The sequence below is a fragment of the Triturus cristatus genome, chromosome 4_2, assembly GCF_964204655.1.
Source record: "Triturus cristatus chromosome 4_2, aTriCri1.1, whole genome shotgun sequence".
NCBI classification, from domain to species: domain Eukaryota; kingdom Metazoa; phylum Chordata; class Amphibia; order Caudata; family Salamandridae; genus Triturus; species Triturus cristatus.
In genome coordinates, this window is record NC_140586.1 from 194711131 (window position 1) to 194737451 (window position 26321).

The following is a 26321-nucleotide window of genomic DNA, read 5'->3' on the forward strand; positions in this document are numbered from 1 at the left end:
TATTTGGTGCCAAAACGGAATTAGAGGTCTGCTTGGTACCTCAGCAGTGCAACTGTAGACTCTGCAACCATCTCCATTAAGCAAGCTCACCAAGACCTCCTAAGAGAACATCAAAAACTAAAGGGCCTGAAGGCAGATGTCAAATTTCCTTGGTGAACTGTGCAAGGAGTGGTCTGTGGATTTTCCAGTAAACGTTCTGAAATACCACACTCATAGTAAATCCAGAAGGAATATGACACAATCTGAAGACCATACTTCTGCATGTTAATGGTTGTGGAAATTCAAGGGGGGGGTGTCTTTGGATATCTTTGTTTTATCACAGAGGGCTTCAGACCTTCTTCTAGCCTTTTAGACCAAAGTAGCAGGGAAAGGTCTAAACACACACACACCAGGCTTTTTTTTCTTTTTTTTTTTTTTACCTCCAGAGGATGTAGTTAACTTTATGTTCTTGGTTTAAAAAGAGTTTTTCAATAACAGGACAATCAGTTCTTATAGATAGGCATTCTCTTTATCAAGTGCATCCTTAGGAAAGGATGCTTTGAGGGTAGATTTTTCTGGTCAATGGGGTGTTGACAAATTCCCATCTTTATTTTTCAGTTGGCCTTTCAACTATTTCCTTAAGCACGTTTCTGGGAAACTGACTATGTATGCTCTTATGTCTGATATTGCTTCCATTGCCATCTTTTATCAAACTATTTCTCCACACTTCTTCCAAAGTGTTCCAAGTTCTCAAAACTTGAAAAACTAATGAACCTACGAGTTTGTCTGGTGGTTCACATAGTTTCCGGTTAGTTGTTATTGTATTTATCCTCCCTATTTATGAGATATTGCAATTCCGAAAATGGAAAGTATGAAAAGGAATATTGTTATAGGTTCAAGAAATAATTTAGAAGATTTCCAGGTGTCAGTGTGAAATTGAAGTGCTTCTTTGGTTTGTGTTTTAACTGGATATTTTGCAACAGTTAAAAGATTACTGTGTTTTGAAGTTTCTATTTTTGGTTTATAAAAGTAATACATCTGTTTGTTTACAGAAAAGTAAATGCAGATTTTTAAGAATCTCAGCGCGATCAGCGCGTTGCTTATGTTCACTAACTTAAGGATGTTCTTTTGTTGTTTAGGAGCAGCCAACGTGTGAAACTACTATTTTCCTCGAAAGATCTTTTTCTTCCTTTTTCTGTTGCACCGGTTATTGACAAGCCTATAGCTTTGTTCACAGAAGACTCGGACACTGAAAATACTATGTTCAGAATGAATGGGGAGAGGATGTAGCCTTATGGCTAGAGCTGTCGACCTGGAAGCTGGGGAACTGGGTTAGAGTCTCGGCAACGACGCTAAAATGTCCTGTGATACTGGGCAAATCACTTCATCTCCCCGTGCCTAACAAAAATGAATGTGTCCTTCTGTAACGTAACTGGTGCTCATGTAAAGCGCTCTGATACCAGATTTCTCGGGTCTAGTTCGCGCTATAAAAACTCTAAAATAAAATGATTAAAAAAACGAATTGGCTATTGTGTACTAACGGTTCTTGTTCACCTCTTTCTTGGTTATGTCAAGTCAGACTCTCTGCTGGGAGTTACAAAACAAAGGTTTTGCAAAAATAGCCTTGAATTTTTAAATAAATGTGTGATTTTGCAGTCACTAATGCACTTAAAATCACCACGCTCAATGTTAGGTCATCTGTATTATATTAGGCAAAGACCTGCAGTGCTTCCTGATGACAAGCGCAGAAGGATCACTTAGCCCCTTTGTGTGAGATGTTACCCATAGCTCTTAGTGCTTCTAGAAGACTTTCCTAACCACCACTAAAGGCTGTCTATATTTTCCATTGCTGGAGGGATCTCAGGATATCGCATCCTCTATTGACTTCACAATGCAAACCGTCCACTGCTGAAAACAGCAACAGCATAATGGCCATTGATGATAGTGCCAAAGCACTCACTGGCAACACCTGATGATGCAACAGTGCTCTTGTGATATGCCAATGACAAGCTGCCCACTGCGGATGCCAGTAAGGCACGCAGACGCTACTGCTTAAATCTTGGGTAACAGTCTACTGTTGATATAATAGTACACCGTGAACTGGAGACATCATAGTGCATACGACTAGGCCTGAGCGTACTTCGCGGAGTTCCACAAAGTGACAAAACAAACTCTGCGGGGTTCCGCAAGCGCCGGAGTGCAGCGTGAACCGCCACCCGCCCTGATCTTCCTGTCGCTCGGGTTGCAATTCTACCCGAGTGGCAGCTCACGCTCGTCAGCTTACCGTTGGCAAACGCAAGCGGGGAAAAAACTTCACTGGGCTTTGCGGAGTAGTTTTCTGCACTCCGCGAGCTCCGCGGAGCATGGACTGCAGAAAACTCTGCAAACTCCACGAACGGAGTTCACCGCCCAGGCCTACATATGACCAATGATTATAACTTCACAGCACACATTTGGCCACTGCGGTCATCAATACAGGGCACTACTTATAGGATCCGAAGATACTGCAGAGTACTTTTTAGGACACGGTCCATTGCTGATGACATCAAATCGCACACTGTCTGCTGTCAACAACGTATCATGCTCTGTCCACTATTGATAAATGGTAATACATTCAACTCACACTACTGCCATCACCACATAGAATAGATTTCAATTCTCATTCAACCAAACAATTCCCATTTACAAGGAAAATGTCACAATTTAAAAGGTAATAATTTAGGTTTGAAACAAAAGTATGTGCATTTAAAAAAATTAACTATTCCTACTGAAGTGCACAGAATGCTTTGTTAAAAGCCAGGGTTCCCACTGGAAACACAGTCCTTTCAGTTCGAAGAACAGAACATCAACTTGAATGTGCAACTGCCTACTTTTTAAAAACACAAAAATCATGAGAAACACAGAATTTCCTCCAAATCAGAGCCTACTTTCAAAATCTGCAATATCCCAATACTATGATTGTCTAGCTTAGCAAGCAGGAGCCTAGGAGAAATAGGCCAGGGGAGACAACTCTATAAAGCCATGCACGACTGTCCCACACTGAAGAAGAAAAGTGCTGGACAACAATGGACTATAGGAAGTCATTAGAGAAACCAATCATTGAGTTATTCCACTGAAGAGAAGTAGACTACCACTTTTCACATCCCTGTTCCCCTCTAACCTTCTAAGATGGGGGAAACACCACAACAAATTGCCGTCCTTTAGAGTAAACAGATTAAACAGACGCACACTTCTTTGTGTCATACACACCCCAATTCACATCTCGTCACACAGCTCACAGACAGTCCAACATACACTCTAATACACATAGACCCATCTCCCTTAAACACACGTACAAACTGCAAATAAGGGCCACTTCTCACAGACCCAATTTATATATTTCCAGATCGAAGTCAGACTTCCACTTCTCACACTACAGGAGGATGGGAGAAGCTGGACATATCTTACGTATACACAAGTGCAAAACAGGCATATCCACAAGTGGACTCACATGCCATATACAGATCAGGATGCCAAATCAGCTGCCCCAAGTAGGAATTGGGGGAGATATATATATATATATTTGGCAGTACGTCTTTGATATATACCACGCACTCTCCGGCGGTACTTCGGATTCTTCCAAACCACGAACACGGACCACAGAATGTATTTCTATCAGTGATTTATTAGGATACCGCCATAACGAGTTTCGACTCGCAAGGAGCCTTGATCACATGATATTGTTGCGGTAACTTTTTTTCTTTTTTAAAGTGACATTGTGCTTACGTGTGCATACAAATAAAGACCGTCATGATAATGGAAGAAATACTCAAATTGTAGTTTTTCAAAGTATACTCATAATGACATGGTAAAAATGCATAACAGTTGAAATGATAGACTAAATGTCAGTATACGTCACCACAGTTGCAAATGTATAATGCAGACAAATATTTCAATAAATACATAAATGTAAAAATATATCGTTTTTCCATATTGTCATTTTTAAGATATTGATGACTAAAATCATATTTGCTGTAGAGCTTGAATATAGATTTTTCATATGCTTAAGTTATTGGCTTCATTACATTAATCTATTCTGTACATAGATTAATAAATATTGTCGTGCAAAATGCAAGCAATGCGCAAATTGTTTATGTACCATGGCGTTGGGGGTTAATAAAATCTTGTCTTCCTGTTTGTGATGACAGTCAAAAAGTGCTATAAGTGCTAGTGACTAAGTGTTTAAGTGCAGTGCTGGTTTGTTGACAGCAGATGCCTGAGATTTAAATTGTCTCCGTTTATCGTTATCCGCTTGTCAATTGAGTCTTCTTTGCATCGACTTGTCATACTATGACAATTGTGTGTGTGTCGATAGCAGTCTGATTTAATTGAACATAAGCTCTGCCTTAAATCTCGGTTTAAATACCACATGATCCCTATTTTGATGGTTTTATGTTGTATAGATTGCATTCATCAGACCTCATACTCTTAAGATATGTTGATTTGGCTTGAGTAGAACAAAGATTTAATATTGTTATTTACTATTTATCTGCAATGGATAAGATACATATGTACATATTTCATACAATGGATAAAATATGTATGAATATATAGATACATAAATATATAAATATCATAAAATAGTCAGTACAAAATTTAAATACAAAAATTAAAAACTAAAGACCCTGTTACATATGTGATATCCAGATCTCCTGACGTGTTGTATGAATCTAGATGCAGGTGTGCAAGTCATCCGTAATGTTAAGCCCCCCTGGCTGTTTTGAATCCATCTCCAAGATATATCTAGTTTCTAACTTGCATAGCTTTCCCTCCCTGTTGCGACCTCTTCTACTTGCAGGTACTGAATCTATAAGGAAGTATTTTAAATCCTCACTCTTTGAGTTATGGTGTTCCTTGAAATGTCTGGCAACAGGGTATGTGTTGTAATATATATATATATATATATATATATATATATATATATATATATATATATATATATATATATATATATATATATATCACTGAAAAAAACATAGGTTTCACACATGTTATAGTTAGCAGGACATTTCACTCGTAAAAAACCAATGAAATTCCCCCGTTATAGTTAGTGCAGGCAACTATAACTCACGCGACCGCAATCCTCTGCTGATGACGTCAGATATTACATCACTGTATTTAGACACTTATTTACCCATGTCTTCTTCCATTAATTTTTAGCTATACATATATTACAAATATTTTTTTTTCAGAAAAACACATATGTCATCAGTGATGTAATATCTGACGTCATCAGCAGAGGATTGCGGTCGCGTGAGTTATAGTTGCCTGCATTAACTATAACGGGGGAATTTCATTGGTTTTTCACGAGTGAAATGTCCTGCTAACTATAACATGTGTGAAACCTATGGTTTTTTCAGTGAATTTGCAAGGTTTTTTAAATGCTAATTCCTAACTATAACGTGTGTGAAACCTATGGTTTTTTCAGTGAATTTCAAAGGTTTTTTAAATGCAAATTTTTTTGGGAGATTTTTGTTAAAAAATAATATCCAACCTATGTATAACATAATATATGTACTATATCCTGCATTATGGAATGGTTAATTTTTTAAAAATTAATGTTTACATACAGTTGTACATCACAGTTATTATCTTCTACAACCCTTGAAAGTTTGAATTTTTTTTTTTTATGGATTTTTTGCCGTGCGCGTACGGTAAGCTGCCGCTACGTGCTCCGTACGTCATAAGTACGGTGCGCTTACGTGATACGTATGTGACGTACGCGTACACGCATGCGCGTTGCGCGGAACCAACGTCGCGGTTACGCGGGTGCGTGTAATGCGCATGCGCGAGTGCGTCCTACGTACGCGCTCCGTAAGCGCATGTTTACGTCACGTTTGCGCATGCGTACTGGTTTACGAGCGCGTACCGTAAGCTTACGGAGCGCGCACAGTAGGTCATGTGATCCACAAAGAACACTTTTCATTGGTTGAAACTACTTTCAGTTCCAGAAACTTTCAACACCACACCCATTCCCCTCATTACTGCTTGAGATCCCCTAGGAGAAGGAGCTGAATTGACATGGAGATACAATGGCAGAGCAGCAGTCCTCTTCTGAGAGTGAGCCTAGCAGCACCATCATCAGACAGAGAAGGAGGAAACAAAAGGATTCTTTTGTGTGGGAGTATTTTACTTTTCCAGAGGGGCAGAAAAAGGTCAATGCTCCATTGGTCACTTGAACACTTTGTGACCGTGTTTTATCTAGAGGAAATCCAAGGAAGAAGTATTCCTTTGGAAATCACTCTATGATCTGACACATTAGGGATAAACATCCCAGGACCTTTGCTCGACATACTGAAGAAAACTCTTCAGTAAGTCACCAGAGCCCAACCTCAGAAGCTCAGCCGAGTACATCATCGGCAGCTCAGCTGAGCCCTTCCTCTGAGGTGGGAGCATCACCTTCTTTAGCTCCTCTGGACATTAACCCTCGATTTCGGAGGGTTTCAATGAGGTGTACAACGTGTTGTGGTCTTATTGTTTTTGGGGAGACCAGTGTTTCCCTTATTAACAATAAGATAGACCAGCACGTTTATTAACACAACGGCTCTTTTAAGAGCCAACCTTACCTCACAATTTTTTTTATTTTTTTGTAATCTCTCCTTTTTGAAAAATGTTTTTTGCCGTGCGCGCACGGTACTCGTAGTCGCGGAATCGTTACGCAAAGTTTGCGGAATTTTTCCGTTTACGCCGTGCAATGTCCAGAGGAGCTGAAGAAGGTGATGCTCCCACCTCAGAGGAAGGGCTCAGCTGAGCTGCCGATGATGTACTCGGCTGAGCTTCTGAGGTTGGGCTCCGGTGACTTACTGAAGAGTTTTCTTCAGTATGTCGAGCAAAGGTCCTGGGATGTTTATCCCTAATGTGTCTCATCATAGAGTGATTTCCAAAGGAAGACTTCTTCCTTGGATTTCCTCTAGATAAAACACGGTCACAAAGTGTGCAAGTGACCAATGGAGCATTCACCTTTTTCTGCCCCTCTGGAAAAGTAAAATACTCCCACACAAAAGAATCCTTTTGTTTCCTCCTTCTCTGTCTGATGATGGTGCTGCTAGGCTCACTCTCAGAAGAGGACTGCTGCTCTGCCATTGTATCTCAATGTCAATTCAGCTCCTTCTCCTAGGGGATCTCAAGCAGTAATGAGGGGAATGGGTGTGGTGTTGGAAGTTTCTGGAACTGAAAGTAGTTTCAACCAATGAAAAGTGTTCTTTGTGGATCACATGACCTACCGTGCGCGCTCCGTAAGCTTACGCTACGCGCTCGTAAACCAGTACGCATGCGCAAACGTGACGTAAACATGCGCTTACGGAGCGCGTACGTAGGACGCACTCGCGCATGCGCATTACACGCACCCGCGTAACCGCGACGTTGGTTACGCGCAACGCGCATGCGTGTACGCGTACGTCACATACGTATCACGTAAGCGCACCGTACTTATGACGTACGGAGCGCGGCAAAAAATCCATAAAAGAAAAAAATTCAAAGTTTCAAGGGTTGTAGAAGATAATAACTGTGATGTACAACTGTATGTAAACATTAATTTTAAAAAAATTAACCATTCCATAATGCAGGATATAGTACATATATTATTTTATACATAGGTTGGATATTATTTTTTAACAAATCTCAAAAAAAAAATTGCATTTAAAAAACCTTTGAAATTCACTGAAAAAACCATAGGTTTCACACAAGTTATAGTTAGCAGGACATTTCACTCATGAAAAACCAATGAAATTCCCCCGTTATAGTTAGTGCAGGCAACTATAACTCACGCGACCGCAATCCTCTGCTGATGACGTCAGATATTACATCACTGATGACATATGTGTTTTTCTGAAAACAAAATATTTGTAATATATGTATAGCTAAAAATTAATGGAAGAAGACATGGGTAAATAAGTGTCTAAATACAGTGATGTAATATCTGACGTCATCAGCAGAGGATTGCGGTCGCGTGAGTTATAGTTGCCTGCACTAACTATAACGGGGGAATTTCATTGGTTTTTCACGAGTGAAAAGTCCTGCTAACTATAACGTGTGAAACCTATATATATATATGATGTGATCAAGCCCAGTTGATGTGCGAAAACACGTCATCTGCCATGCTGAGCGTCAGCTAAATAAAGAAGCAATTTTGCACAAAATTGGTGTCCGTGTCCTGCTTGTCGACTAGCAGCAGTCGAGGGAACTTGGCGAAACATATATATAATAGAAAATGTACTGTATTTGCATATAAACACCTGAATATGTTACAACACCATATAGGCTTCTCAATTTAAATATCATTATATAATTTAACAGTTATGCCGTTCTAAATAACTGGTGAATATTATTATTATTATTTATTGCACTTTATTTTCACACACTTATTTATTCACTGATTTGTAAATTTGCACATAATGAAATGTGAATTTAAACATTTTTATATATGAAGAGATGCAAAAAGGTTTCCTCTATCTCTATAATAGTGACTTGTGTAAACTTAAGTCTTTCTTCACTGTTTTCACCAGTACATAATGCGGATTGGCCCTAGGCCTGTCATGTGATCAAGACAGTGTTTCACTGTCGAAACGAGTAATGCTGTAATGCCGGAATGCTAAATATGCTGCTAACTTGACTACAATAAACTGCACTTAAGGATCTTTAAGAACACGCTGTGGTCCGTACCCGTTCCTTGGGGGATCCCAGGCATAACAGGATTCTGAATATATATATATATATATACACACACACACATATATATATATATATATATATATACATATATACACACATACACACACACGCACGCCACAAAGACGTACATACAGACCCATGCAAACTGGGCCCGCACTAATGCGGAATGTACTACAAAACACAAAAATAACATCATACATAGATTCAGGCCTCACATATACACCAACACTCACACACAAGGTCACCCCGTGCGTTATACTTGCAGGCTCAAGTGTCGCACATGCAGACCAATATTTAAGGCAGGCAGATCCTTTTGTACTGTATTTAGCCTCATCAAAGAGAAACCTATCCTGTGTAAAGAGCCACATGTCCTTCCAACATGAAACCTACATATCCAAGCCACAGCCCCAATGATCTCAGATGATGGTGAAAGTGTCCAACAGGCACACACCCCTCACATACCCACCTAACACACACAGTTAAGCGCCATGCATAAATCCACAGGTTACACACAAAGATGCAAACCAATATGCCACATAAGCACTGATTAACATGTCACACATGGGAAGAACTATGTGCAATACACACACAAACCCAAGTGCCAGGCAGACCCACACGACACACAGACCACTGTGCTATATGTATGCTGGCATGGCAGACCCACACGCCATGCATACAGATCTGAAAGCCACACATGCCACGTACACAGATCCACATGCCACACACCACATACTAGATTGATAAACTTCACATGCATTCCATATTACACACCAACTCACGCGTCAAAGAGATGCTAAAGACCCACATGCCGAAACATGTAGACTCCTAAGTCAAACACTCATACCTACATCTCATATAGATTTATGCCAAACACACAAATATGCTTACATAAAAACCAGTGTGCTACACAGACTCCCATGGTAAATGCAGAGACCAACATGTCACAAAGGGAGAACCACTGGCACATCTCTGTCACCCATGGACTCATACCGGAATGTCATGCACAATGAGACAAGGACCACAAGAAAGGTAAACCGTGATATGTATACCAGCATATTAATATAAAATGTCACAGACAATAGAGCACAGATATTAATCTTGACAAGGCTATTGAGACATGAGCAATGACATTGAAACCACGATACACGCAGACCAATGTCAGCTACACTTGTAGACCATTTAGACCCATGTACTATGCACAATCAGTCACAGGAGATTAATGTAATAGAACACCTATTTGGACCACTCCAGCATAGACAACAAGTCACACATAAAACCTATGTGTCCCACAGAAGCATACATGTAATACAGTAGCAGACGTGTGTCATATATAGGCAGACCATACAAAAGGCTTGTCAAATATGCTGACACATATGCCACAAACAGAGCTAAGACCCACCCACAAGGACCCATATGCCATACACTTGCAAACCACAAACCAGAAGTAAATCCATATGATGCATGTCCCCAGGGCTATGAAAGATATCAGCATCATGTACCATACACTCGTGCATCACTAACGCAATACCACATATGCTATATACTGAGACCCAAATGCCACGTGGTCAGAATCTAAGACCACGTGCTGATAGATCCTTAGGCCACCCATTCACAGATCCATGTGCCGCACATCTGCAAACAGGTCACATACTGCAGCCCAAAAGGTACTGCAACACCCCAGTTCCAAGTGCTCCACACAAGATACACACAATCATGTGTCGCAAGCATAGTAGCCTGTGTGCCACCTAAATGAAGACTCTTGTGCCACACATAAGCAGAGCCACTTACCACACACACACTAAGACCTCAGGACCACAGGCACAGATATAGACCGGACCACAGGCACAGATATAGACCCATGTGCCACCTATATGGACACTCTCGCATCACGCACAACAGAGCCACTTGGCCCACAAATACAGATATGTTTGTCACACGGACAGAAGCAAAAATGCCCTGCCCCATCTGTTTCATGGGCATAACTATCTTTTCCATGGGCACCCCACTGATATTAAATTACTACAGTGACCTACTCATAAGTAGGTGTATGCACCTCCATGTGCACAAATTTGAATCTCAAACAGATCCACACACCCATTATTACACAATCACATATTGCAAAGATAGGAGCCTCTCATCTACCCAAATCTTGCAGACTAGCTCAATAATATTCAGCACTCTCAAAGACCCATACACCGCACATATACAGACTCACATAGCACACATGAAACTAACTCAACTTCCATGTTTCATGTGCAGGCCGACTCTACATTTCATACAAAGGCAGACGCCACATTTAATACACAGACCGACACCACATTTAATACACAGACCGGCATCATATTTAATACACCAGCAGACCCCACATTTCGTAAACAAGCAGACACCACATTTTGCGCCGACAGGCCTGTAATGGAAACTCAGAACAATGTGTCACCTGCATACAGACCCACATGCCACACCTGCACATTTCACTACCACAGATTTACAGATAAGCTTACACCTCACAGTCAGACACTAAAACCCCATGTCAGGAAAGCATGCAGTCTCTCATGCATAGTACACGTCTGAGAACTAGGGGCAGGCGCAATGTTTCATTCTGCATGCAGAATTTGGCTACTCCGTGTTATTGTTGTAACATTGAGTTTCAGAAAAATTGCGGCAATCGCTGCTTGGTAGAATTTTGTTCCCCTCTAGGCCCCAGAAATGCGAGATGGCCAGAGCAATTTTGGCATCCTCACGTGCAAGGGGTCACTGGTGGTCGCGGTCAAGAACTGCTTTTCAAGTAGATTTGCTGCTACTCAACTATATTTTCTGCTCTAGCAGCAACAAAACTCAGCTGGCCCTATGTTCTTGCGCAGCGCATGGTGCAGTCCGCGCTGATTTTCAGCGCTGCTTGTACTACGTTGCTAAATTACACTGCAAGCAGCGCGACCTGCATATATTCTGTGTATTGACGCAACTCAGCAGAATAGTTTTTATGCAACTCCACGGAATTCCGAGGAGTCAAATACCACGAGTTCTGCCTATCCCTATTAAGAACCACTTACCACAGAAGCGTGGCCTGACAAGCCAAGACTGTGGACGCTCATACGTGAGCTCCCGTCTATCGTGACCGATCTGCTCCCATCCTTGGTGCTGGCGAGGAGCTCGTGTGGCCCCATCATACCCATTTTGCCCGCATTGGCAGGGTTACGCTGCAGTCGCCGCCAGCCGAGGATTGGAGCCTTTCAGCGTGAGAGCCCGACGAGCTGCCTATTCCCGGCCTGGCGGGTGGGCCTCATGGTGGCGTTGACTGGTAGGGGGCCCCGGAGATGAAACGTGGACCTCCCGTCACCGAGTGAGACCGCGGGGTTCGGCCGGTGCCCCTAAGAGCATCTCCCGGACCACCCCCCTCAACTGAACTAGTGAGCCACAGATCCACCTGAGGGACTGCGGGCCAGTGTCTCTTTCAGAAGCTGCGGACTCTGGTAGCTTAGGGGATCCACCTGCTGCCAGCCAGCTCCAGAGGAGGTCAGTTTAAGCGTTGGGGCTCCAGACAGGCCCTCTCCACATCAGCTGCCGCCCAGGGGTGAAGGAAACCTTGTGAATGACCTCGGTTGGTGGGGGCCCAAGGTGCGGTCCCAGGGGGTGGTTCACCCCGTGGTTTGGCACCTGGCTGCTCATGTTACCCTTGCCTGGCCATATTGGGGAGCTTCCACTTGGGGGGCCTCCTCCCCCATAAACACGGCATTGGCATCATCCCTCTTCACAATGCTGAGCTGACCAGATCCAGGGGCGCGGAGTTCTCAAGGAAGGGCAAACTGGACCCAGTGGAGCCTGCCCGACTTGTTGCAGTGATTCCCCCTACCCCCTTGTGGTGTTCCTTTGCGTTGTCTCTTCTTCCGGTCTGCCCACACACCTACGTGGGGGTGCGCCTGCTACCCACTGCGGGCTGCGACTCTGCTGTATATACATGGATGTGCCCCTCTGACACCCCTCGCCGACTGCAACGGCTGCTTCTGGTGGAGTTCTCCTGACGACAGGTCCCAGCGCTGACCCCCATATACTCCCACCCCCCTTTCCTCACACCCTCCCTCTGGATGCCCCTGGCTGGAGGGCGACTGGATCCATGGTCCTTTTCCAGTTACATACAGTCTACCCTGGTGGCCGCCATGGCTCGCAATAAGCCCTCCACCTCCCACTTGCAGGCTAAGATCAACAGGTACATGGCCCCCACATCAACTACCCAGGGGGCATCGAGCCTGACTGACTAGGCTGTCCTGCCCCGGACTTTGCTGACGCTATTCTACAGGTCTTCGGAATCCAAGACTGGTGAGGTGGGGTGAAGGTCTCCTTCTTGAGACAGAATTTGAAGAGAGTGGCGGACAGGGTCACCGGGATGGAGGGCCGGATATCCGAACTGGAGAATAGTTAAAGAACTTAAAACAATGGTCCTGTGACTTTCGACTTCGTCCAAAACCTTGGAGGCCTGTGTTGAGGACACAGAGGACTGGGCGCGCTGCTGTAATCTACATTTCATGGGCTCTTCCGAGGGACTGGAGGGCCAGGCATCCGAAAACAATTTCTACAGACTTGACTGGCCACCTTGGTGCCCGCCTCCTCTTTGTCAGCCTGCTTTGTTGTGGAGAAAGCGCATCCCTCACTTACACAAAGACCCCTCCGGAAGTTCCACCACGCTCTATAATTGCTAGGTTCTTTAACTACTAGGACAATGATCGCATACTCCTCAAGACGGGGGCGGTGCGGTTCCAGGAGAGACATATTATGATCTTTCTGGATTGTACCCATTCTACATCGACAGCCAGGACCTATAATGAAGTCAAACAACATTTTTGGTCAAGGGGTATCCACTACATGCTTCTCTTTCCAGCTCAACTCAAAGTGCTCCAGGACTCCAAATCCTGTTTGTTTGTTTTTTAAGACTCCCGAGCCGGCCCTTCATGGGTGACAAAATAGCTGCAACTTAATTGGTCTCTGTAGGGGTCTAGTGGTACGGGGGGTAGGTTGAGGCCCCCTCCCCAGGGGTCGCACGAGATCGACAAGGCAGGGGTGTTGGGGAACCTGTAAGCGGTTGCCATCGGACTCTGGAAGGGGTGGGGCATGCCAGGCGTCCTCTCCCTCCCTGGACTCCCCATGGCATGTGTCGCCTTTTTCAGCATGCAGCCCCCGGGGGACAAGTGATTCCAGCCGCCGACTAGCTGAACCTTGCTGTTCCTGACAGTCTTTTCCACCAGCACCATTATATACCTTTGCTTCAGATCTGGCTTGGTTGGGATGGAACTCTAGTTTTGATTCTTCCACCTAGTTCCTTCTTGTTGTTATGAGGGGGTGACAGATTCTTCTGGGTTGGAAGTGTAGGGTGGAGAGTTGTTGTGGGGTTGTTTCACTACTACAGTTGTTCTTTCTGTTATGTTTTTACTTTCTGCTATTTGCTGCATGTCTCGCCAGACCCCCTTGCATGTCTATTGGGAGCTCAACCTCCATGATGGAAGGTACAGACCAGTTTACTGCCCTCTCCTGGAACGTTAATGGTCTTAATAATCAAATTAAATGAGGCGCAGTGTTCCAGTATCTAAAATGTCTCTCCCCTCTGGTGGTACTTCTTCAGGAGACACTGTCCCTTTCTACAGCTTGCAGATAGTTTGAATTGGCGGTATGGGCCTCCCCTATGGCTCTGGTGGATGCATGGCGCCTGTTCCACCCACTAGCCAGAGATTATACATTTTACTCCCACCCCCAAAACTCCTCTGCCCGTATCGACTATCTCCTTATACCCTCCAAGGACACGACAGAGTTGATTGACTCATGAATCCTACCCCACACACTGGCAGACCACGCCCTGATTACTCATGCCCTCAAATCTTCTAAGCAACTGCAGCACTAGTAGCTTAGCGCCTGGTGGCTTGCAGACATCAACTTTGAGGACTTTCTCCTACAACAAATTTCTGATTATTTTGCGACCAATAACAACTCAGTTGACTCACCTATTGTACTGTGGGAGTCCATGATGGTGACCCTACATGGACAGAGTGTCCTACCAGACCGCTGCCCGGACCTGTAGATACAGGGAGATCACCACCCTAGGGCACGAGTTACATTCGGCAGGTGTTTCTCACAGCCCACCCTACCGACCAGGTGAGACATGAGGTAGAACTAAAGAGACTAACGCTTAGGCAGAAGTAACTGGATAAGGCATCCCATGCACACCTCACCACTCAGGGAAAGCTCTACGAGATGGGGGACAGGGCAGGCAAACTTTTACATTGGCTGGCGGGCAAGGACCTAGCCCTCTGTCTGGTCCCCACTTGGTGTCAGATGGGGAACATGTGGTTTCAGCCTCCCTTTTGGTAGCCCAGGAATTTGCTCAGTACTTCCCACGCCTCTGTGTTGGTTGCCCGGTGTTTGAGGCCGAGCGCTCTAACCTTATTTTTAAAGACCTGCTTGTTCTCTAACTCTCTGCCACAGATAGATGGGACATTGAGGAACCCGTCTCAGCCACAGAGATTCTGGAGGCTATACAGTCACTTCCTACAGCAAAAACACAGACTCAAATGGCTTTCCACTTGAATTTTTTAAGATAAGTAGGCGTTGAGAGCAAGTGTGCTCTCTTACCATCAGTGAGGGGCCATGATCTCTATAATCCTGAAACTTCAGAAGACTTCGGATGAGTATGGGTCATATAGGCCTATCTTCATATTAAATATGGAGTCCATGATCCTGGCGAAGGTGCTTACAAACAGACTGATGAGGACCATCAAGTCTCTAATATATCCTGACCAGAATGAGTTCATGCCGGGACGTAGTACTAGATGTAGGACACTCATTTCTATCAATTTTGAGAAGGACTTTGACTCAGTTCGATGGAAAGGTCATGCTCCGCCTCTTAGAACGCATGATCTTTGGGCCGGTCTTCTGTCGCTGGGTCCACGCACTATTCCAGGCCTTGGGCGAGGGTCGGCCTAAACGTGTAGACTTTCTAGATCATTCCCGTGAAGCAGGGTACGAGACCGGGATGTCCCCGGTCACCTCTCCTGTTCGCACTTGTCATAGAGCTGTTGGCGGAATGGATTCGGAGGTATGCACCACTTTGCAGTTTCCGATGACCATGAGGATAGTCTTTCTTTATGAGGACGACCGCCTATTTTCACAATTATTGTTCATGCACTATATAGTTTTATCAGTAAAGATGTAAGATAGTGATAAGGTTTTTGGCCATTTCTTGGAAATGTACTGTGTGTAAATGACAGTGCACTAACATTTCATGCTTTACTAATATATTTATTAAAAGTGAGGGTTTAAACATGAACTGAGAAACACTCCGGCCCCTGTCCTGATGGCAATGCCACAAGTAAACTGAGAGACAAGTAAGGGATCATGTGTACCCATATGTGGGCTAGACTCTTATTACACATGGAGCAAACATTTGGTCTATTTAATCAAACAAAAGAGTTTTGTTTTGTACAGCAGAAATGCTTAACTAAGGTGAGACTGTAAAATAAAATATTTGCCAATGATCACACAACTTGAGACTAGTTTACAGGTCAAGTACATTACAGTTAAGTAGTGAAGATTATTGAAGTTATTCGACCTGCTTGTCTAGCAACTTTATTTTAGGCCTGATGCATCGAACACACTTACCAGACCGGTTATGTGATCTGCAGATATATAGACCCACATGCCCCACTCACAGCCAGACCGGTGTGCTGCACCCACACCTAGACCCATGTGCCAAACATGTAGTCCTACATGCTTTACAAGAGACTGTACAAATGTACAGCAATTAGGTGTTCCACATATGGACCCATGCAATTCCTGTACAAGCACAGACCCTCATATCCAACATCAACACTGACACTTTTGTCCAGTGTGGAGACCCAACAGTCCTGCATCTGGATCAATGCTTCCCATTGTGCCATGCATACCAAGCCCCTTGCAGACCTGCCTATAAATTTGAAGCTCTATGTCAAACTCACAAACCAACCCAGTTGCCACACAGTGATTTATCGGCCTTCGGCATACACACAGATCACACATAAAGAGAGATGTCACACACCGACCATTTTTTTTTTTACCTCAGACACACAAAAATGTGTTAAACAAGCATACAGATGCACATTTTACACAAACCTTTACCCCTGTACAACATGCCTGCAATCCCATATGTTCTACTACGTCACACACCAACCAACAAATCTTTCACATATGCTATTCACAAACTGAACCACGTTTCACACAAAAGGCCCACAAGTCATACTTACAAAATGTGCATCAAATTCCATAACATTTATGCTTCACCTATATTGATCCATATTTTACACATATAGGGCCACACCTCCCACCCAAGACTTAGAACATTATACACCCACTTGACCATAGAATCACGTCGTCACAAAATGAATGTCTAAGACACAATTCTCAGAGGCACACATCACAGGCTAGTTCCCCCATGCCACTTGCAAAGACCCACATGCAACACACAGACCCACATGTCACACATACACGTGTAAAAACACTAAGACCCCAAATTTCACACAAAAGCAGATCCACCATTTCATATACAACCAGATGACGCATTTTATGTACAGGTGGGCCACACAGTCGATGCACAAGTAGATCACAGGACAATGTCACCCACATACATACCCACTTGTAACATGCTCAATCCAGTACTGGTTTTGCAGACCAAAGTGTCATCCACAGCTAGAACTATGGCACTCACATAGGCCCACCATCCCTGCATGTGAAAGCCCATACGCCTGACTCAAACTCAGAGCCACACACAAAAGCCTTAAGTCTGCAAAGTATGCAGAGCAACACGTCACATATCAGATCTACATGCTGCACATCTGAGAATTAACCTATACGTCCCACAAAGACCAACACAAACCTGCAGGTTTACAAGCCAGACATTAGTAAACATGAGAAACATGTCCAGATTCATGTGCTACACACTTACAGATCTTTGTCTCACTATGAGACAGCCACATACAGTCTTATCCATGTGTCATTTGTACAGACCAAACTGCAACACCTACATTCCATAGCACCTCTAACCCCTACCACACACACACCAAGATTCATATATCAAACACACACATAAAACGCCTATGTGCCACGCACACCCAGACTCATGTGCCTTAAACACACCAAAACAAATCTGCTAAACACGTAGATTCAAATACCATACAAACGCCTGATACACAACAACGTCCATATATAAAATACATATACAAAGAGCTGTTTTAGTACACAGGAAAACCTTGATGTTACCATATACTCACAAGAACCAAACACATCCAGACCCAGGTGCCAAGGACAGATACAATGTTGCATGCCAAATAAGTAACCGCACAAATGCATGCCAACCCAGGGTCTCGCACATGCAAAATCTGTAAAGGCATAGACCGTCAAATCAAACATCCACAATGCCACTGTCCTTTTTAGGTCTCGCCTAACAAGTGCGCATGCGCTGCATAGGAGACCTTTAGCCGTCGTGCAGCTCTTTTTACAATGCACATACTCGTGCTTGTTGCGGCATACGGCTTGCAGGAGTGCGTGCAGCCACGCGCCACATGCACGAGTATGTGCTTTGTAAAAAGAGCAGACTCCCACTTCCCCGCGCACGCATACACTTAGCATTAGTGAATGCATGTTTTGAAATATCGCCATCAGTCAATGCGCTTTGTAAATTTGTGTGTGTTCACACGTGACAAATGTATGTATGTTGAGGTTTGATTTTTCTGTGCACCAGTAAGACATTATACAAGCTAAACAATGTCCTTATGTTTGCTAAGTACATAGCGGTGTATGCATAAATATCACTCAAGGGACGGAGTCCCTACTACTAACTAGGGTCTCATATATCAAACCCATGAGATGTGCAGAAGTGGCATTTTGGTTGCAAATCTTTTAAAACCATGTTACAATTTCGATTGCTGTGTCTCCCCCTCGCTCCTTATTCTTAAAATAGATTTGTAAGTGATTTTGAGTGACAATATTTTGTTTTAAAGGGCGGGCAACAGGATACTGCAGGACGTGTTCGCATTAATTCAGCTAAATGTCTTAGGATTGTAATGATCTGGACTACACAGAAATTAGAAAAGCCATCCACTGTTTGTGCAGTGCTAATGGGGCCGCGTGCCTGTGTGGTGTGCAGACTGTGATGGGACATGTATCATGTCTAGCTCACAGAATGGTAGGTAAACTATGTTTTATGCACATCTCTTGCTGGCGGCCTCGTGCCCACTGCAGGACAGTTGGGCACAAAACTGAACCTGTGCGTTATATCCTAGTATATCACAGAACAGAGTAAACCCCATTATTGAGATCTCGGGTAACCACATTAACAAACGTGTGTTTATGTTATAATATAAAAGCGCTTTAGTGCCTTATCACTGATAGTAAATGCTGTACAAATGCAATTACAATAGAATACAATGAGAACAGTGTAAGTAACGGTTAACATGCCCATCTACATTTCACGATCGACGGGAATCCCGATTGTGCAAACATTTTTGAACGGAGGCTGTGGTCCAAAACCTGGATGCATTAAGACAAATGATTTGTAAAATGCAGTAACATTGTTGAACATATTTTCATTACTTAATGAGTGATACTGCATTGGAACATGCAAAATTAATAAAGTTGCTCTTTGGTAAAAGTGAAGGTTCTGTAGCATTTCGTCTAGTATAAGCAAAGAGAACAAGCATTGGCATAGCCAATAGGTCTCGCCTTTGGGACCGTATAAGTGTTTAGTTATCCAGCACAATATCCTTGGTGCAACAACATCAACTGTTGCATGGCTAAACACTTATAAGGTCCCAAAGGCGAGACCCATTGGCTATGCCAATGCTTGTTTTCTCATGTACACACATATCCCGCCCCAAGATCCATGTTTCACATAGTGCCAACCTTATCAAGCCCCAAGCAGTTTAAGATGCCTTGTGAAAAGACCCACATACACACTGAGCTATTTGTCAAATATTAAGCCAGTCCATGTGCTACATAGGAATTCCTCCATCTTGTAGGCCCAGGGGTCATACCTAGTAAGCAATGTCATACAGAAATGTTTTTTTGTGTCTCATATAGGATAACTTGTGTTCCACAAGCAGGTAGACATGCATTTCATACATACATGCAAACCACATCAGATCATGTCATGCATGGACCGATAATTTACACAGAGTTTCACATACTCACCAACGTTTCAAACATAGGGTCAACAAGCAACTAATTCAAATGTACATCACAATCACACCCATGTTTTTTTAAACACTGAACCACACTTTACAAACACATGCCCATACCTTTCAGCACCACAGACCTAGCTTCCAATTACAAATACTCACATGCCCTTCCACACAGATCCATGTTTCACAAACCCTCAACCCATCTGTTTCTCACAAACACACGTTATGTACCACAGATTTGCATATCACAAACCCATGCATATCTAGGTGTCTCATACACAAACACACCCACATCTCTTATATTCAACCCCACATCAAACAGATATTCACACAAGTTCCACACATGGACCGACAGATCCCTTACTGATTAACTAGTCCTCACCCCAACCACTTGAGTTGACTACCCTATTTTCGTATCCCATCTTTCCTCAGTGCCACCGAGTGAATGCATTTTTCTGCTTGCCTTTTTGGATCCCACAAACTCCAATGTATTCTTCTCTATATGTCGCACACACTCAGGCCCACATGGTAAACTATGCAGATCTATATATTCAATACACATGCAGGCACCTACACAAATCCATGTTTCCCACACAAGTTGCAGACAAGCATGTAACGCTACAAAGACTCAAATGTCTCATAGAAACATGCAAACCTGAGTACTATACACACATAAAATTCAATGTGCCACACCCTTAGACATCTGTTCCACATCCATGCCGACACAATCACCACACAGAAAATTAGACCCATTTTTAGGTCTCGCCTGACCCAGCGCATGCGCTGGTCTGGCGAGACTTATTGAGAGGGCTCCAAAAAGTGTTACCAGGCCAGCCTAGAGCTACAGTGCATGTGCGCGGGCGCCGCACTTTACCGCGATTAAAGTAAGGCGGGGCCGGCATCGAAAACGCCGCATGTATGGCGGTCCTGCCGGCCCCCGATGACCACACAGGGGCGGGCCTGTCGGGCGCAAGGGTGATGCGACAGGCTCGTCCCGCCAATCCTTGGTCTCTAGGTTTTGGGGGGCGTGCCCCGGAAGTGATTGGAATCACTTCCAGGGCACGCATCGCATCAAGGCCAGGCTGGTTAGAACCGGCCTGGCTTGAATAGTTTTGAATAAAAGGCTGAGGAGCGGCGGAGTCTACCTCTTTGCTTGCCGCTCCCACAGCCTGCCCTTTATGGACTACAGCCTCGCTAGGAGGCTGTATTTTTAATTTCCCCACCCACCGTCCCCTAAAAGCAGGGTTTGCAGGGTGTATTGGTAAGAAGTTAATTGTCAGGTTGACATGGTTACGTTGATCAGATGTGTGATGATTTTCTTTCCCATTGTTTTAGGAGATGGTTTTCTTGAACAGGTCATGTTTATTGTTGTATTTTAGTTCCTTCAAGTTAACATGGTAATGTCTATTCATATGTTTGATAGTTTCTTTCCCATTATTATAGGAGATTGTTTGCTTGAATAAGTTGTTCATTGTCGTATTTTAGTGCTATTCATTGGTCAGGCGGTAAGGTCATGATTGGTGAGCAGTAAATTTAAGGTCCTTAGAGGGCGGCGCCATTCTTGAATGGCGTCGCCCAAGGGGGAGGGACAAGTGGTCTCTCATAGAACTCCAGGGGCAGTTACAGCCGGTTGGCTGGATGGGTGCGGGGGAGGGGGAGTCACGCTTTTCCAGTAGGATGCTTGGCCACCCCGCACGTGCACAAGGGCACAAGTAAATGGCACATAACTGCAAGGGCCCCTTATGGAGAGAATTTTCAGGGCGTACGGGGGTGACCGGGGGGGGGGGGAAGAGTACCCTCACGGGAAATGGGCCCTCTGCGCATGCGCACTCCGTTGATTTGATAAGGATCTGGCACCAGTTAAGGACCTTGCGGTAGGCTCAAAATAGGGATACGCAGAAAATGAAATGTTATTGTTATGATTATTGATTATGTAATGTTTAGATTCGGTTAGGAATATCTTTGTATTAGAGATATGTTAAGGTTAGGAAAATTACACCTGTACCTATCCACGTAATCAATGTAATGGTTTTTCTGCGTATTGTTTAAATGTTATAATTAAAATTGTTGATTTAATTTTATGTTAATAAATACGGCCGGGGGTTTACGACTCCCTAATCCAAAAATAAAATTCCTTGTGCTAAGCGTGTTACTGTCTTAGTATTGATAAGGGAGGAGGGGGTCTCGGCTGTACCTGACCATACTTTCACTTTCGCGGCCGCACGGCCGCTTGGCATAGCCAATAGGTCTCGCTTTTGGGACCTTATAAGTATTTAGTTATGCAATTGTTGCATGGCTAAACACTTATAAGGTCCCAAAGGCGAGACCTATTGGCTATGCCAATGCTTGTTCACATTTACAGCCAGACTCAGTACCAGATGTTAGTGAGCTTCTAACGCACTGTATTACCCTAAGGTATCATGGCACTGACCGGACACATTTAGAGCTGTATGTTACTATGCCTAAATAACATGGTGCCCATGCACCCAAATCCACAACCAACATACAGAATCTTGTATCACACACACTCTAGCATGATACACATGTGCCAGTCCGTGTCATACAGAATCCATGTTCTGCACAATGTTGAGCCACATACACTCATCCTGATGAATCACATACATACATGCCAATCACAAATGGCCCTGTATTACACCAACCGTGGCCCCAAAGGTCTAAGTCACCCAGAGATCATGGTGTGCAATATATGCAGACCATGTGCCACACAAACACCCATACAACACAGTAGGCGTAGGCCCATATATTGAACATAAACACTATATCAACATACAACACACTCAACCTGCACATTATACAAATACATAAACACTCACGAGCCACACAATCACATCCTGTGTCAAAAATATATTGCCCCGTGGGTCCTATGTGCAGACCCACATGTCCACAGACAACATCTAGTTGCGAAAGAGTCAGCTCCACATGTCTCACGGACAAACACCATGTCCCTGGCAAAGAGCCACATGTCCTAAGAGCAGACTCGTGCAATGCTACCTGCATCGACTCTTCTGTGGCAGGGGAAACCTGAAACATGCTTAACCACGTGCAACAAACATGTCCCTGTGTTTCACAGACACAGAATCACGTCATATTTGGAACCACTGGTCAAAATGCAATGTCACGTGTACCTGAAAACCGACTCAACTGCATCATATCACTCACATAAACATGCATCCCAACCAGGTGTCTCAGAATTGCAGGCAATAAAAAATTACAACCAGACGTTGGTGTCTCTCACAAACAGAGCCCTTCATGTCAAACACAATTTGCCAACTTCCCAAACTCAGCACCAAGTGTCAAGGAGAGACCCTACCAGACCAATCCACAATCCCCTTTTCACATATGTACAAGTTCAAGAGTCCCAAACGCAGACATTGGCCCCTACTAGCACACACCCGAAAGTAGCATGCACAGGCCCAAAAAGCTCATGCGTATGAACCAACTAGTCCCACATACAAATGCATGTCTCATTGCTCCTATAAACAAATCCATGTGTCAGCGAACTAGAACTAAACCCGGCGCACTACATATACCTATATTAGACACAGTCCAATGTGACAGGTAGAAATCACCATCTCCCACACCGGTTTATAACATACGGACTCAGAAATCAAAAGCGGGCTGCGTGCGTGCTTTCGATTTCTTCAGTGTGCTTTTGATTTCTGAGTCCGTTGAGTTCCTTGTAAACCAGTGATCCAGTCGGGCACAAGGCTATAGTCACACGTCACTCAAACAACCTTACCCACAAGCACACTTAGTTGACACAGTCACGCAGATCCAAGTGTCAGACGCATTGACTAATGTAAACCAGTGACCGAAGCCTCACACTCAGACCCAAGTGTCAGACACGCCACTTGTAAATCACTGACCCGCGTCTCCCACTCATACCACCGAACTACAGCTCTAACAAGAACTCAATTTTCACAAACCCTCGTGCCACACATGAGGCCGTCATCAAACATACCAAGACCTGTGCATCACATACATACACAAAACCAGAACACCACACGCACACACACATTTATTAAAAAATCGAAGCCTCTTAGATCTCACATCTTGACAGATGAGCTCACAACACTCGCCACATACACACGTCTTGCCTTTTACATAAATCGTGTGGCACATATGGGCCCACATTTCAGACACTCACACACAGTCCAATGCAGTGATTTTATGGGACAGGTATGAAGAGGTACCTACATGTGTTTTATGTGCAAAGGGCGAGACCCAGCACTTCTCAGAAGGGGTGCAATAATTTTAATGGGAGAGCACCCGATGTTTTCCGTTAGAAATAAGTACTCTGCGACAGCGAGTACCTGCACGTTTATATTTCAGTGCCGAGCTCTGGACCCATGTGTGTTCAAACAGGCCGATGTCGTGCGTACATTCCCACGTGTAGCTAGGGTCTGACTGGCAATCAGGCAGAGTCCAATGGGCTGGTCTGATAGGTCAGTGTGTGGGCAGGTGTTTTGGCCGTTTGTGGGCCGGCTTTTACTGTTGATTTCCCTGGTATTAAAATAAACATTGCATGCCGCAAGCTCAAAACCATGCTGTCTAACTCATCTCGCAAGACACGTATACAGTGTATCTTACACGTTCAGAACTGCACCAATTTCCAAACATGGGTCACTTTTTTTTAGTTTTATAAATCACTAATGGAGGCCACTTTTATTGTGTTGCCCGGATCTATTTCTTGTCCCAGTCCGACCGTGCGTGTCGCCCACAGCGACCTCTTCCTTTAAGACTCCTCTCTCACGCAGTCCGATCTCAAACAAGGGCATCACCCACACGCATAAACCCGTGTCTTTCACACGTCTCTCAAAAGAACAGGCACGTGCCTAAAACTACTTGCAAACAAAATAACATCATGCAAAAGGAGATACTTAAGTCGTTGATGCGGACCCAAGGCACATATGTGTAGATATAAACAAAGCCTCTACGCACAGATTAAATTCACAAGGGGTCATGACCCACGTAACACGCAAATTTAAATCAATTTCGCCTAGAACCCCGTCTAAAACACACAAATGCGACCTAGACATCCCAAATTTCTCAAACATACCCCCACTGATCAAAAAAATCCTCGCGCAATCGCCCACACAACCGTAAAGACCACCAACATTCTTTTCACACAGACCTCCGTTTCACACGTAAGGTATGTAGTCAAGTGTCAAAATTGTTAATCGCGTTTCCCCAAAAAACCAACCGGTCTAATACGGGATTACCAGTTAGACAATGTGTGATCCTAACAAAATGAATTGACCTCCCCTGAGCCTTACGTCTCCTGAAAACCGTGAGCGCTTAGAAACAGGCCAAATGCGTCTACGGCGCGCTCTATAAATAACCGGACATTTGGAGTCACAGTTCACACACAAACACGTGACACACAAAGTCTCCCACACACGGACGGGTGGCGCACACACGCCTACAGCAGAGCCATGTAACACTCCCAAGCAGGCTCACGCCAGGCACCCCCACGCCTCGGGAGCATGCATGCTCCCGGAGGCCCACCCACAGCCCCACAATGAACATCGTCACAATCTCGGGCCTCCCCACAGGGCTCCGTACTCACCGCTCCCCTCCGACAGCCCTCAGCCAGCTCGGCGCCCCGCCATCGTCTCTCACACGCCTCCTTCTTGGTGCTCTCCTCGAAGCAGACAGATTGGTAGACGTGACGGCGGGAGGCCGCCCCCTGCAGCCGCGGGTACCTCAGGCCCCCTCGGCCCGGCGCGCGGGTGGCCCTCCGGCGCGGCGGTCGCTTACTCCATTCCTCGGTGGAGGGGGGTGCAGCCAAAGGCCAGTGTTTACCCGCGTGTTTCGATGCTGACAGCGCTTAATCCATGTTTAAAGGGGGCGGGGGGGGGGCAGATTGTTCCCGTGCCTTGATAATGTGGTGGCGTCGTGGGGGAGGGGAGCGCGGCCCGGTGCTCACCGGGGGAGAGTCGGCGCTGGCGCCTGGTTTTCCAATAGCTGGGTTTGGCGGGGTTGGTTCTGGTGCCAGAAGGGGTGGGATTTGGGGGAATGCACACACCCAGAGGCTGGCCTAGTGTGTTATACCGGTGGGGGCTTTTCTTGCAACCGGCTGGTCTTCTGACGCGGACAGATTGTGTGGCTGGGTCTTGTCGACGGGTTTCCTCTGCGTCTCGTCGATCGGTTTAGCTGAAGCGTCAGTTGGATGTCACGGGTTCAGTGGTAGACTGAAGGAGCTCTGTTGGATAGGTATTCTCGATCGGCCTCATTGAGAGATTGATTGGAGGAGTCTGACTTATAATGTGACACCCTAGTTTTTGTTGGCCACTCTATTGAGGGGTCAAGTGGGGAGATTTTGTTAAAGGGTCTCTTTGGTCCGATGAAATAGTCTTGCTCAGTCTGGACAAAGGTTCTCCTTTCAAGGGTGCCCTGGAGGGGTCGTGTGCGTCAGTC

General features: G+C 44.7%; 1 protein-coding gene across 2 annotated transcripts in view; it reads right to left on the bottom strand.

The window, feature by feature from the left end:
- TCF20 (transcription factor 20) overlaps window positions 1-26064 on the bottom strand; it is a 226685-nt gene extending 200621 nt beyond the window's left edge. Inside the window, exon 1 of one of the 2 annotated variants that reach the window (XM_085601146.1) lies at window positions 25471-26064. The gene's annotated coding sequence lies outside the window, so the exon portion shown is untranslated. The remainder of the gene's footprint in view (window positions 1-25470) is intronic. The other variant, XM_085601144.1, reaches the window with a different exon arrangement.
- Window positions 26065-26321: the final 257 nt, after the last annotated feature.